This window comes from Lynx canadensis, chromosome C2 (assembly GCF_007474595.2).
Source record: "Lynx canadensis isolate LIC74 chromosome C2, mLynCan4.pri.v2, whole genome shotgun sequence".
Lineage (NCBI taxonomy): Eukaryota > Metazoa > Chordata > Mammalia > Carnivora > Felidae > Lynx > Lynx canadensis.
Window position 1 is genome coordinate 79417246 of NC_044311.2, and position 13850 is coordinate 79431095.

Sequence of the window (13850 nt, forward strand, 5' to 3'; positions counted from 1 at the left end):
CCCATGCTAATCATGGTTCGACTTCCAAATGGTTGTAGAGTAGTCAGGATCCTCTTATTCTTCCTCTCCTTTCCTCTGGTCTGCTTGTATCCAAGGCCTCATCGTTTGAAGAAGTTGTCTGATTTTATTTATTTATTTATTTAATGCTTATTTATTTATTTTTGAGAGAGAGAGAGAGAGAGAGAGGAGAGAACAGGGGACGGGTTGAGAGACAGAGGGAGACAGAGAATCCCAAGTAGGTTTCACGCTGTCTTAGGAGTTGTGAGATCATGACCTGGGTCGAAACCAAGAATTGGATGCTTAAACCGCCTGAGCCACCCAGGTGCCCCTGTCTGATTTTACTTAAACACTTAGACCTTACACCTCCTGCATCATCTTCTGCCTTAGACTAGGAGGAGGAAGGAGGAGGAGGGGAGAAAGGGGGGGGGGGAAAGAGAGGAGAAGGAGGGGAAGGGTGAGGAGGAAGAAGGGGAGGAGGGGGAAAAACAGTTGGATGTTTACCATGGTCAAGGCAAGGCACTGTGTGAAGGATTCAGACAAATTAGACTCAGTCCGGTAGCAGAGAAAGCCAAGATGACCAGTGACATAATCTGGAGCCATATGGACTGAGCAGAGTGACAGGAACATTCTTCAGGGGCAATGCATCCACTGGAGTTGGCAGTAGGGGCAGAAAAGGCCTCTCAGGGATATTTGGGGGGAGTCTGAAGAGGTTATGCAAGGGTTGTCAGGTGGATGGAGAAGGAAGGGCACTCCTGTGAGAAAGAAGAACCCATCAAGAGGCAGATAAGCACAGACAGGCAAGAAGTGTTTTGGAAAAGCACTACGCCTCACTTGTTTGCAGGTGGTGCATGGGCAGGACTGGCAGAAAGGAGGCTGAAAGGCTGTGCAAAGCACAGCAAGGTGTTTGGTCTGATGAGTTTAAATTGGGAAGAGGCAACATCAGGTTAGTGTTTGCCTTCCATCTTCCAAGCCCCTCTTGTCCTTAGCATTTCTCCAGTAGCCTCTTCGTAGCTCCTCCTCTGGGTCAACTGTGGGAGATTATGAGTTCTGCACATCGGAGTGTTCCAGCTGAGACCAGATGGTCACGCAGCAGCGGGTGAGCCAAGTGCCGGACTGCCTGGGCTCAGTGGGGAACCTCAGCTTGCTCATGTACTAGCTCTGTGTTAAGAGGTTAAGAGCATGCTACTTAACCTCCCTGGGCTTTACTTTCCTCGTGGGCAAAAGGGCAAAATAGAGAAAGGAATAATGCCAACCTTAGAAAGGTTTGGCGCGGTTAAATAAAATGCCTATGAAAAATCCTTAGAATGCTGCCCAGCATATCCTAACCACGAAACCTGGACTGCCATGTGCTACCCAGGGGCCGTTGGGTAAGGAGCTGTAGTGGATGCAAGGGAACAGTGGGACCACAGCCCGCCCTTCCTCAAAGTTTTGTGTGCCATCACTGGAACAGTAAGAATCCTTTTGTAGGGTGTGCGATCCTCAGATCACATGACCTCTGCCCCACCTCAAATCCTGTGTGCTTCTTTTAGTCTCTGGATTGGTAATTCTGTGGTTTCTCTGCATTGAGTCTGCAAATTTACACAATGTTCCTTCTTTCTTAAGCCCCTGAACACATCAGGTTTTAACTGGATGGTGAAAGAAGGGAGAATACAAAAGAAACCCGATCAGCAAATGAGAAGGAGGCTTTGACTTGGATTTGCATATGATGACAACACCAAGGTGCCCTGGCCAAGCATCCATTTGCCACTTTGCCTCTCACACTCCTGGTGAGTGCCTCGTGAGCCAAAATTTATCTTTCCTGATTACCTTTATATAATTCTTGGGCTAACACCATGCCCACCTGAGCAATTCACACACCCATACAACAGTCACATAATTAGTAGCATTTCTGGATCCAACACAACAGTCTTATAATGTGTATGATGGAGGAAGTGAATGAGTCTAATTATACCTTATTAAATCTCATTAATCTCATTAGAACCCTATTACTCTTTATAAGTGTGTTACTGGGGAAAAGAAAAAGAAATGCTGGTCAAGTCCCGTTATATTGGATGGGGATCGGGTGGACCCATTCTTACTTTGTGTGATCCCAAGGTTTGTTCCTATTAAACGATAGTGCTCAGAATATGGGTTTGCTGAAATGTTGAAGATAGAGTACGTGAATTGGTGTTGTAATAAGATCTGATCTCTTTTTTTTAAATTTTTTTTTTAACGTTATTATTTTTGAGACAGAGAGGAGAGCATGAACGGGGGAGCGTCAGAGAGAGGGAGACACAGAATCCGAAACAGGCTCCAGGCTCCGAGCTGTCAGCACAGAGCCCGATGCGGGGCTTGAACTCACGGACCGTGAGATCATGGACCTGAGCCAAAGTCGGCCGCTCAACCGACTGAGCCACCCAGGCGCCCCAGATCTGATCTCTTGAAAGCCCGGAGACAAAATCTTTTTTAAGAGCTCATGTTCCTATTTCAAATTATTCGGTGAAAAACAAAGAAAAGCACTTCATTATTGCACGGCATAGGTCCTCTTGACCTTATCTCTGCTACCATTTTCAGTTTTTTGCACATGTAGATAAGAATTGAGAGGAAGAGACCTTAAGTAATCCGGGCCCAGGAATATCTGAATCCAAAGACTTTGCACAAAGAAGGTACTCAGTAAATGGCACATGCAATAACGTGTGTTTCTACACTCGCTTCTTTTAATTCTTGCTCAAAAAAATTCCTCCAAATCCAAGAAGAACAAGTTTCAAGAATAAATACCGTCAACATTTCTGAATGGGAATTTGGTCCTGCTGAGGGTCCAGGGCCTCCTTACTGGTGGGTGGGGGACCCCTCAGGATTAGTCACAGGACCTGGATGGGGGGAGGTGAGTTTGTGTTATTGCTCAGTCATTCATTTTGTGTTGGGGGAATCACTACCTGTTTTTATCTTCGATGTAAAAGAGGGACCCCAATTGTGTCCCACCTAACACAAAGACTAATACACCTTTGAGAAAGCACTTGTATGATGTACTGAGGTGAGGGATTATTATTTCAGATATGAGGAGGCCAGAAATACAAGGAAACAAGGTCCACAGCCTCGGAGTGCCTTCCAGGCAATAGCTGCCGAACATCACAACCTTTTGATAAAGTAAATGGTGGTTTTCATGGTTGCTCGTATTACAAATTCAGAGGGAAAAAAGTCCGACTCAAAACCTTCCAAGAACAGGCTTGCCTCTATTCAAACCAGTTCACCCAGTTCACATTTATTTTTTTTTTTTTTTTTTTTTTTTTTTTTTTTTTTTTTTTTTTTTTTTTTGTTTTTTTTTGAAGCTGTAAGCACATAGCAAGCTTTCTGGGCTTCCGGACAAGACTGGGAAGTAATTGTTAAACGCAGGGGTTCGATTCAGCAGGGGACACAGGAAGCTGCCCTGAAGCAACTGATGGTCATTGCTACTCAGGGCTCACTGTCAATGAGAACCTTCCAGGAACTGACTCTGGGGCCCTGAGAGTTGGAAAGCTCTTCCCAGTGGGGGTCAGTGTTGCCCTACGTACTTACACGTAGCCTGCTTCACTGCTCAGTGGGACAAAGGGAGTCAGGGCCCTATCTGGCGTCGGAATCTGGCTGGGAGGCTAAGCATCCGGGGCCAATGCCTGGATCTGTGTCCTGTATGACCCTGGGCAAGTCATTCCTCCTCCCAGGGCTTCAGTTTTCTCCTGAGTGAAGTGAGCGGGCTGGGAAGTTGGTCTTTGCCAGCTCTACCATCCAGTAGGTTCTGAGTGTTGCTGGGAATCCAGGGCGAGGCTCAGGAAGAGATCCGAGAAGGGGATTCCTTGGCAGGGTCGCTTCTGCTCAGGCTCAGCGCCTTGTGTTGGCGCTTCCATTGTAGACACGGGTCCCCCCGTGTCTTCAGCAGCCCCTCCACTCAGCCGCTTCCTCCTTCTACGTCTGCTTCCTCTTCCTCCAGTGAGGCAAGCCTCCACACCTCCCTCTTTTCCTTCCTCCTTTGCGAGCTCCCCCGCATCCCCGCGTCTCCTCCTCTTCCCTCCCAGGAAGTAACATGCCCTCCGTGCGCCCACCTTCTGGCCTAGCCGCGGCCCCAGCGGGCGCCCCCTCCCCCGCCTGGCGAGCGCTGCGCGGCGGCCCGCGGGCACACGCTTTCCCATACCTTACATGGACAAATGCGTGCAGGCAAAGTCAGGAATTCAGGCCCCTGACGTCAGCCTCCAGCTCTCAGGGCACCGCACGGGAGACCAAGGGGAGGGGGTGGGGACGGTGGGGAGGAAGGAGGGGGAAAGGCACCAACCAGCTGCAGCTCCAGCCCTGCCGAAGTTTCACTTTTTGTCTGTGGGTCCGCTCCCGGCCCCCGCGCGAGCTTTCCCGGGATAAGTAGCATTAGCAAGGAGGGGAGAGCCGGGCGCTGCAAGGTAAGGGCTGGCTGCACCGCCCGGGCACTGGGCGCGGTGCGCGGTGCGCGGTGCGGGGCGCGGGGCCGGGCCTGTCCGGGGCCGGGGACAATGGAGGGGGAGTGCCCGGGCACCTCCTCCTTCGCCTTTGCCTCCGCCTCCAGCCGCTGCCGCCGCTGCCGCCGCCGCTGCCACCGGCCGCCTCCTCCCCGAGGTATTGTTGCAAATCCTCCTTCCTTCCCCCCACCCTCCGCTCGCGGGCGCCTCGGGAACCCCCGGCCCTCCCCGGGCGCGAGCGCCTCCCGGGAGGCAGGCGCGCGGGGCGCAGGGCGCGGAGCGCGCGCCCAGCCTGGCCGCAGGGCCCGCGGTGCGGCAGTGCCCGCCGCGGCTCAATCACGGGGGTGCACGCATGGTGGAGGGGGACCCCGAGTTTTCGGGAAGCGTCGACCTTGGACTGGGCGGGGTTGGAGCCCTTCCCCTGAGCGCCCCCTGCCCGGGCTTTTCTGGGCGTCTAGGGGGCGGGGCCACACCCAGCCGCTTGGAGCTTTCGCGGAATCTCAGTTGTCACGGTGGAAAGGGCCTAGGAACCCAGTCATTCTAGTCCCCCCATTTTACATTCGGCGCATTTGAGGCCCGGAGACAAGGAGGGCCTCCCTGGAGTCACTCACTAGAGGCCGAGCCATAATCGACATAGATGGTTCCCTACTCCTGGTTCCTTTTCTGCAAGCATTTCTCTAGCACTCACTGTGTGCCAAGCGCTGTGCTGGCTGGGTGTGTGGGTCGGAGAGGCTGATGGGGCCCAGGCCCTGCCCTCAGGGAGCGCTCATTCACCCGAGGTGCCCAACCAGACCCAGGATAAAGTGCGGAGTGCCTGGAGAAAGGCTTGAATAAAGTTTGATTTCTCTCTTGGAGGGGCCGCGCCTCGGTCAAGGCTTTGAAGCATAGGGTGTTTTCTGAAGCCAGCCAGAGACAGGAAGGCCATTTGCGCGGATGGGGGGGGGGGGGGGGGGGGAGGGATGAAGACCCAAGAAGACTAAATAAATTGTTGGAGAGAGGAGATGAAGCTGTAAATGGTGGCTGTGTTGGGGGCGTGGGGTGCATGGAGCCGGGTGTGGGGGTGGGGGGTGGACATGAGAGAGATAAGCACTGGAATTGTGCTTGAGTAGTCTACAGAGCAACGCCCTTTGGGACTTGTGCTCCAGGAACTGAAAGGTCGCTCTGACTTCCCCTTCTCTTCCCTTCCCAGGGATCCTCTGCCTTCCTGCCTCCAACACAAATGCAAAAATTTGGGTCCTCTCTGAGCTACTTCCTAGTACCAGACTCACTTAACTTGTTTCCAGTACCCTTTTCTAAATTGTTTGCCTCCCGAGAAACTCCTTCTCACTGAGGTGTTAGTGACCTAATTAACGGCTTACCATTCCCAGCAAATTGCATTTTAGGGAAGACTTAAGTAGAAGGGGAAAGTAGCTGAATGCCCCCACCCCCACCCCCATTCCTCACCCTCCCACTCTCTTACAGGCAGGAAAACCAACACAGAGGCCCAGAGGAGGCGGGTGCTAGTTTCTGGAGCCTACATTGAATAATGGTGGATGTTGGGGGGCCAGAACCCCAAACGGGGTTTTCTCCACTCTGCAACCAGCCTTCCTCTTCCAGGTGCCTGCCAGCACCAGGAGTCAATTACAGGGAAGAGCCTGATCTTGCATTGAATCTTTGGGATGCAGTCCCCCAGCCACAACACCGGGGCTTTATAGTCTGGAATGTAGACTCTAGATGAGAGAAAGTAGTTGGGGTTAGCTGTCTGAGTGGTTGAGGGCCTGGGCCCTTTGGGTCAGGCATTCTCCCAGCAGCAGGTGGGCCTAGAGTTGGCGTTGGGAATAGGGCTAGGGAGCTGAGTTGCTGGGCTGGTTACTATGCTGGGAATGAGGAGGACCCTTTTTAGGGTGACCTATTCTTGTGGAGAAGTCACAGTTCTGGGATAGCAGACAGTTCCAGGTAGTGGTTGGTGGAGAGGAGACTTCATTATGAAGCGAGTTGGGATCTGACTTGACGTCCTCTTTTGAGGGTTTTGATCAGGCTGGGACATGATTGAGAAGGGGAAGGAACTGGCGTGGGGCAGGCGTCTTGCCCCCCAGTTCCAGCCAGGGAGGCAATAATTTGGTCTAAGAGTGTTCTCAGTGGGTGTTCGTTCATTTACTGCGAGTGCCTATTACGGGCCATTGGCAAATACGAGAAATTTGTAGCAGGTTTCTGTGTTTACTGAGACAAATAAATTTTATTTCATCAATTCTAAACACACTTTACATTTTAATGTCACTGAAATCGGGTTCTCTTTTAATCACAGATGTGTCATAGCTGAGCAGTTTTTCATTCTAAGTTGACAATGGTACATCTTACAGTTGATGGTTTAGATTTGATACAATTTGCTCATTACACCCTTTATGAATGTACAGGGCTCTGCACTTTATTAAACAGTTTCCCATTAGACATTCCCATTTGGGTATCAAAAAAAAATCTTGGGAGAATTGGGGGCCTGGCGACATCTTTCATCTGCATGTGAACCTTTGCCCAAGGTCACATGGCTAATTGGAGACATGCTCAAAATTACAGCCCTGAACTTTGACTCTTGGTGTGTTAATATGTGACTTTACTTCGCTGTGGACCCTGGTGCCGATTAATTGCGAAGGGGGGAGAGTCAGACTGGATTTGATTTCGGAACCGTGGCTCAGGATGCTGCCATGATGATGGGTCTTTGGCCAAGACGGAAGATGCCTGGTGACAGGGTAAAAAGCAAGGATGGAGCACACAGCTATTTTTACACAGAAAGGAGAAGCGCAGTGGTGCGAAGCACAGAATTTTCTGGAGCCAGCCTCCACAGTGAAACCAGGAACGGGTTTGGCGCTGGGAGTACAAAGATGAGGCCACACAGTGCCTGCTGTTGAGGGCACGTTGTGTGTGTGTGTGTGTGTGTGTGTGTGTGGTGTTGTGGAGGGGGGTTGCTGTTACAGGGGGGTATGTTCTGGCTACTCTGCACTGAAGAGGGTTGACTTCAGGGAAGCAACCACAGAAGGAGTAGTGTCTGGGGAGAATCTTTAGGGCTAAGCAGGAGTTGTGCCCTGGGGAAGAAGCTCTGGGCAGAGACGGGGCTGTGAGGCCTTTTGCAGTCCTAGGAAGGTTATGCCTCAGGCTGTATTTTGAATGACCAGCGTGAAGGGGGGGCTGGTGGGAAATGGAGATGTGAATTCGAATTTAATTTGCTACGTAGATTTAAATTTATCTTGCAGGCTAAAGGGACATTACTTGCTTCTCTGGAAATTGACTTGAGAAACGAGCCTGGGCAGGGGTTCCGGAACCCTCCTTGTCACTGGGATTAGGTATCTGGGAGGTAATGCAGGAAGCACGGTGACACATTGAGTAACTGAGAGTGAACCTGAGACCTTGACCCTGGTCAGTAATAGGGAGTCTTAGCTCAGGGTGCGCCTCGGTGGGTGGGTGGGCGTGCACTGGTGGGGACTTTCCCTGGAATGTGGCGTTGGAAGGCTGCGCCTTGCTGGAAGAAAACCCAGGCGAAGAAGGAGGGGTGAGGCTGTGCTGCAGGTGGGAAGCAGCTCTCCGGGTGGAAATCCGTGGGCTCGAAGGGTGTGTGTGCAGCAGAGGTGAGCGAGGAAGGAGGGAACGGACGTGTGTTGTGGGAGTCCGGTCCACTCTCCCTGGATGCGAGTGGGAATGGGCTGGTGCATTCCCGTGCGGGTCACAGAAATGAGAAAGAACACTGATGTGGTGTTTGCCTCTCCTCACTCTCTGGGAATAGGGGTGGGTGGCAGGAGAGTTAATGGGATTCGTGCTTGTCACAGCAGGGAAAGCGCAGGATTGAGGCTAGAAAACGTGGGTCTGCTTAGCATTCTTAACAATGATAGTAATAATAATCTAATAATAATTTGACGGTTTCGAGTGCTTCTCATCTGCTTACGTATCCTCCTACTGGTTGGTGAAGGGAAGCTTTATGATTATCCGTCTCATTGTGCAGATGAGAAAATGAGTTTTTGGCCAAGTAAGGTCACGCAACTGCTAGTCCATGGCTAAGTGTCCAACCTTCGCCTGAGCTGTAGCTTCACGCTTCTCTCCGGTGTCCACAGAATGAAAATCCAGGGTGTTTTCCAGTGTTTTTCCTTGGCATTGAATTCAGTGCACGTTCACAGGGCCCGGTGGGATCACAGTTGAAGGGCTATGTGGGTGACCAGGCTTCTCAATGCCACATTGGTGCTGCCGGGCCCCTTCTCTCGTAAGATACTACCGTTCCCTCTACCCTTTGGGTGTCTTCTCTCCCCAAACCTACCTGGCCGGAGACAGTAGAGCCTCTCCAGCAAACCATCCCCCATCATTGTTCCCTCCTCAGCCCTCTGTTGTGATAAGGATTTGCTGTATTCCTGGAGAGAGGCGGTTGGGGAGATGGCAAAGTTGGGAAGCGAGGGAGGGTTTTGATTCCTGTTAGTGCCCTGGATCTGTGGCTCCTTCAACAAGGCTGGTGTCCCCTGGAGTTGAGTGGAATAGCTACCTGTTGGATCCTGCCCTTCCTTGGGTCAATGCAGACCCCTTCCTGAAAGATGGCTTTCTGGCTCAGGGCTCTGAGAGATCAACTTCAGTTCTTCCTGTGCCCACCTGCCTCGGGTTTGTTGTTTGCATTTCGTGACCTCACAGATAAAGGTATCTTCAGGTAGAAAAGACAGAACCTAGAAATGGCACTCACAAAGTCAGCAAGACCTTGGCTGGGCTGCCTGGGTGGCTCAGGCAGTTGGGTGTCCGACTTCAGCTCAGGTTTGTGAGTTGAAGCCCCGCATCGGGCTCTGTGCCAACAGCTCAGAGCCTGGAGCCTGCTTCAGATTCTGTGTCTCCCTCTCTTTCTGCCCCTCCCCTGCTCACACTCTGCTCTCTCTCAAAAACAAATGAACATTAAAAAAAATAAAAAAAAAAAAGACTTTGGCCGTCTTATCTCCAAATCCCTCTGGTCTCTGGTGCTTTGAAGATGTTCAGTCCTGTTTGTTAAATGAATGAACGACATTACTGGCACGATATAGGCACTGGTCACCACCTGGCTTTATATGCTTGCAAGTCTTTGTTTCCCCTCCACTGTAAAAGAAGCTTCACGAGGATCGCAAGGATGCCTGCTTGTTGATGGCCATATTCCCAGGCCCAGAAGAGTGCCTGGCACATGGCAGATGCGTTGGAAATACTGGTTAGATGAAGAAAGGGATTGACTTGGTTCGCTGCAACCACACAAGAGCAGTGATGGGGAGAGGGACTTTTACTGACACCAGAAGCTTGGGTCCGTGGAGTTCCGGGGATCGGATTGAGAACCAGCTATGCTACGGCTGCCACAGTCCCCTGCCAGGGTGAAGACCAGGGTCTGGGAATGGAGAGGGGAGTCTCTCAATGCGCCATCCTGAGGGTGAGTGCAATTGTAGCTGTTCTCATTGCTTTCCCTCCCACAGCCAGGTGGTTGCATTGTTCTGGAACCTTCTTCTGTTTCTCAGTCTGTGCCTTTGCCTGACCGTGGTCCTTCTGCCTGTTGTAAACCCATGGCCCTTTAAGTTCAAGGCCAAACCCCGCCTTGTGCCATGATGCCATTCCCTGACTCTTTGTCCCCTTCTCCCACACCTATATGTGTGATCACATACACCCCAATCTTTTGTATTCAGTGCAGCTCAGGTGAGTGATTAACATATGCCCCACGGAAATGCTGGATACTGGCTGACAAAGACGACCGAGGGACGACCGAGGCTGTGTCCCTACGGATCTTTATTCCAGTATAGGAGAGAGACTAAAATAGAGCATGGTGAGGCCCTACTAGAAGGATGAACAAAGGGCTGATGGGAGCACTAGGAAGGGAGTGACCCACCACCTGGAAGAATAGGCACATGCTCAGAGAAGAAGACATCGGGTTGGGTTTTGAAGAGTGAGTAGGAGTTCCTATGGTGGACAGGGATGGAAGAGTTTTCTATACAGAGAGACCTCGATGTGCAGTCCTGAGGCTTTAAAAGTGTTTGGTAAATGGAAAGGTGTTTTTGGAGATCGCCGTGAATGATGGGGCTGGCCCGGGAGGGTTAGACGGGAAAGGGCTGGCAGGAGGAACAAGGATGACGGCAGTTGTGGGGAGCGGGAGGGCTTTTGTTACGTCTTGAGCAAAGGAGGCTGTTGGTGGATCTGTATTTCAGAGAGCTCTAGTGGCAGAGTGGCCCAGAGGCAGGGAGCCCCTTTAGGAGGCTGCTGATGTGTTCCAGGGTGGGTGATAGCGGGCCTGTACCAGCCCAGCAGAGAAGAGGGGGAAGAACGGATTCCAGGAGTTGTTTGCTGTCAGAATCATAACAGGTAGCTTAGTGCCTCCTCTTGTCCTAATTATTTGCCAGCTTATCAGCCTTGGCTGGAAAAAAAACTTTCATGTGAGCCAGGCTTGGAGGCAGTAGAAGCTGCGAGCTGGCAGTTCCTGCCTTAGAAGTGTGGGCTGGGCCTCGGTGGCCAGAGCAACCCGATCCCTCGTTGCCCAGGTGAGGAAACCGAGGCCCTGGGAAAGGGGCACAGGGCTCGGTCACATCCTTGTCAGGTGAGCCTGAGTCAGACATCGGCCCATACTCCCAGGCCAGACCTCTTTCAAAGGTGGTTTTGATTCTTTTTCTGCTGAGCCTGGCCTGACACATGCCTTCTCTGCTTCCCACTGTCCCCCACCCCACCCCCCCACAACTCTGCTTTAGAAAATTCCAGAGGGGGTACAGCTTGGAGATCACTGTTACTGGGCTTGAACCTTATGCTTTACACTGTGAAACAAACTGATCACGATGGCTGTTTGAGTGTGTGTGTGTTGGGGATTGATTTCTTTTACTGCCATGTATGCTCTTCCCTTTTTTGCAAGAACCAAGGTTCTGACTCCATGGCAACTTCAAGTTTCCTTGCTTGTGACAACCCTCAGTTGTCCCCTTTCATTTTTACGTATTTTTGCTTGCATAAAGGTTTTCACGCTGCCGGTATGAGATCCATTACAGGGTAGATCCTCCTACCCATCACAGCCCATCTCAGAGAACCCGTGGTCTTCCTAGCACTTTTTATGTGGAGGATGCATTTTACTATCATTTTTATTACTTAGCTCCTGATTGCAATCTAAGGGATGGGTCAGCAGGATTAGTCTTGTCTTGCAGAGTGTGGGCAAGAATTCAGGCGTGGAGAGCCTTCCCATGGGGTGCTCGGCTTTACATGGCAGAATAAGAATCCCACCTCCCAAGCTCCTGTCCTGCTCCTTAACTGTTGGGAAGCGTGAGAAATTGACAGGAACGTCCTTAGCAGGCCTTATGCATAGGCAGGAAACTATCAGTATTACTTCACCGTGTAGTAATTAATTAGCATTCACTGCCTGTGTCTGACTTTGGAAGTCAACTGACAATCAGGTTGGAGACCCCAAACTCTGAGGGTCTGGGCTTTGCCATGCTATCATTTTCACAGTACCATCACCAAAGGATTTTGGTGTATGGAAAGCATACACCTCTGTTTGAGCCATCCACTAGCCCTGTGATCTTTTTTTTTTTTTTTTTACAGTTTTATTTATTTATTTATTTATTTATTTATTTATTTATTTATTTGAGACACAGAGGGAGAGAGTGGGGCAGGGACAGAGAGAGAGGGAGAAGGAATCCCAAGCAGGCTCTGTGCCGTGAGTGCAGAGCTTGATGTGGGACTCCAGCTCATGAACGAGGAGATTGTGCCCTGAGTCCAAACCAAGAGTTGGGTGCTCAACCCGCTGAGCCACCAGGCGCCCCTAGCCCTGTGATCTTAAGTAAGTTCTGGAACATCTCTGAGCCTCAGTTACCTTCAAACAGAGATCTTACATCACAGTGCATTTGTGAGAACCGGAGGAGCTCCCTTCCCAGTGCTTACTGTATGCAGTGTGGCCATGTAGCGTGCCCGTGTGGCAATTTCTGGTGCCCAGCATGGTGTGTAGCAGACGGTGGTGGTACTTTACCCTACTGGCAGTGGAGATCATGGGATTTAGACCCAGACAGTGCCAAGTTCCAATCGTAGCTGAACTGCTTAATGGAGACTGCTCCCTGGGGTGGTCACAGGCGTGAGTTGGCAGGTCCCTCATTTTTTGACTTCTTAGTGACGAGGGCGTTGCTGTTGAGAACAGCGCGCCCTGCAGAGTGAACCGTGTGCCACGGACATCCATGACACTTCCGTGCTGTCAGAATGGCTTTTGACCAGTGAATGGCCGTGCGGTGTCCCTTCTTCCATTGCAACCATCCCACTCTTCACGGGATTTGTGCCTTTCAGCCCTGCGGGGTTTGCTTCTATTGCAGTAATTGCTTGGGTCAAGGCCTCACATCAAAGCCCCCTGTGGTTACAATGGAAAACTGGTATGGAGGGGCGGGGCCACTCCTCCCTGGAGTTTGTGTGGGAACCTTTCATGGGGCAGGTCAGCAAGAGGATCAGGACAGGGTGGGGTTATTTCACTGACCTTCAAGAATTGTGTGTTGGCCTTGTTCCACCGCCCAGCATGGGCCCTTTTCCTGCCATCGCCACTGTGAGCATTCCTCAGTCGCTCAGGCCATTCTCCAGCAGATCAGCTGCCCCTTTGAAAGACTCGGGGAGGTGGAGGTTACCCCCTTAGGAGAAGATGGCTGTGGACATATGGTGAATGTTTTGGCGTCTTTAGAAGACCACTTTGTGGATATGAAGGGATCCCCGTCCTTAACGCTAGCCTCAGTTTTCTGGTGGAGAAATGTAGCCGTAGCAACAGTATTTAGCTAACAGGCAGAGGGACCGTCCTCCTTGGGCTGTCCTGGCTTCTGTCTGGGTCCTAGCATAGAATTGACAGTGACCCCTTTTCACTCCAAAGGTGTTCTGATTGGGAGGATAGATTGTCTGGTTGCCGCACCTGTAGATGATGTGGAGGGAGCTAGGCAAGGAGTGAGCGTGAGACTAGGTCTATCGTGTTGCCTTAGCAAACACCCACTGTTTTTGCTAGAGGAGATGCTACGTGCTCGAGCAATGTTGGTTCCATGAACTACTTCTGTAAGGTGAAGTTTGGGGATGCCTGAAGGAGACGTCACGATTGCAGGCACACAGGGTTTATCAGGGTTGATACAAACACGTTAATGCTTGTCACAGGGTAGGAAGGGGCCGCCACAAGAGCAATTACCGTAGAGGACTGATGTGTGCGCCCACTGGCACGTGTGGGACTTGGTGGAAGGGCTGGGTCTTAGGTTAGACGTTGAAGGACGTGAAAGCTTCGTCCAAGATGCAACAGGGCAGCCAAAATGGCTCTGGCTAGTAAATCTGAAGCAACAAGATGGATCCTCTGTCCCCGTGTATACTCTAGCTGGGTTTTTGAATCATTTATTTTCCATTCATTGGCCCATCTTGATAATGATCTCTGACTATAACCGTGGAAGCCCCAGTTGCGGTTCTAAATTCTGTGCCAAGACGTCA

At 51.2% G+C, this 13850-nt stretch overlaps 1 protein-coding gene across 3 annotated transcripts in view; it reads left to right on the forward strand.

The window, feature by feature from the left end:
• The first annotated feature begins 4225 nt into the window (after nt 1-4225).
• LOC115523314 (LIM domain containing preferred translocation partner in lipoma) overlaps nt 4226-13850 on the forward strand; it is a 679286-nt gene continuing 669661 nt past the window's right edge. For 2 of the 3 annotated variants that reach the window (XM_032594731.1, XM_030329251.1), the window contains exon 1: nt 4226-4403. The gene's annotated coding sequence lies outside the window, so the exon portion shown is untranslated. Of the gene's footprint in view, nt 4404-4553; nt 4597-13850 lie in introns of those variants that run through there. The other variant, XM_032594730.1, reaches the window with a different exon arrangement.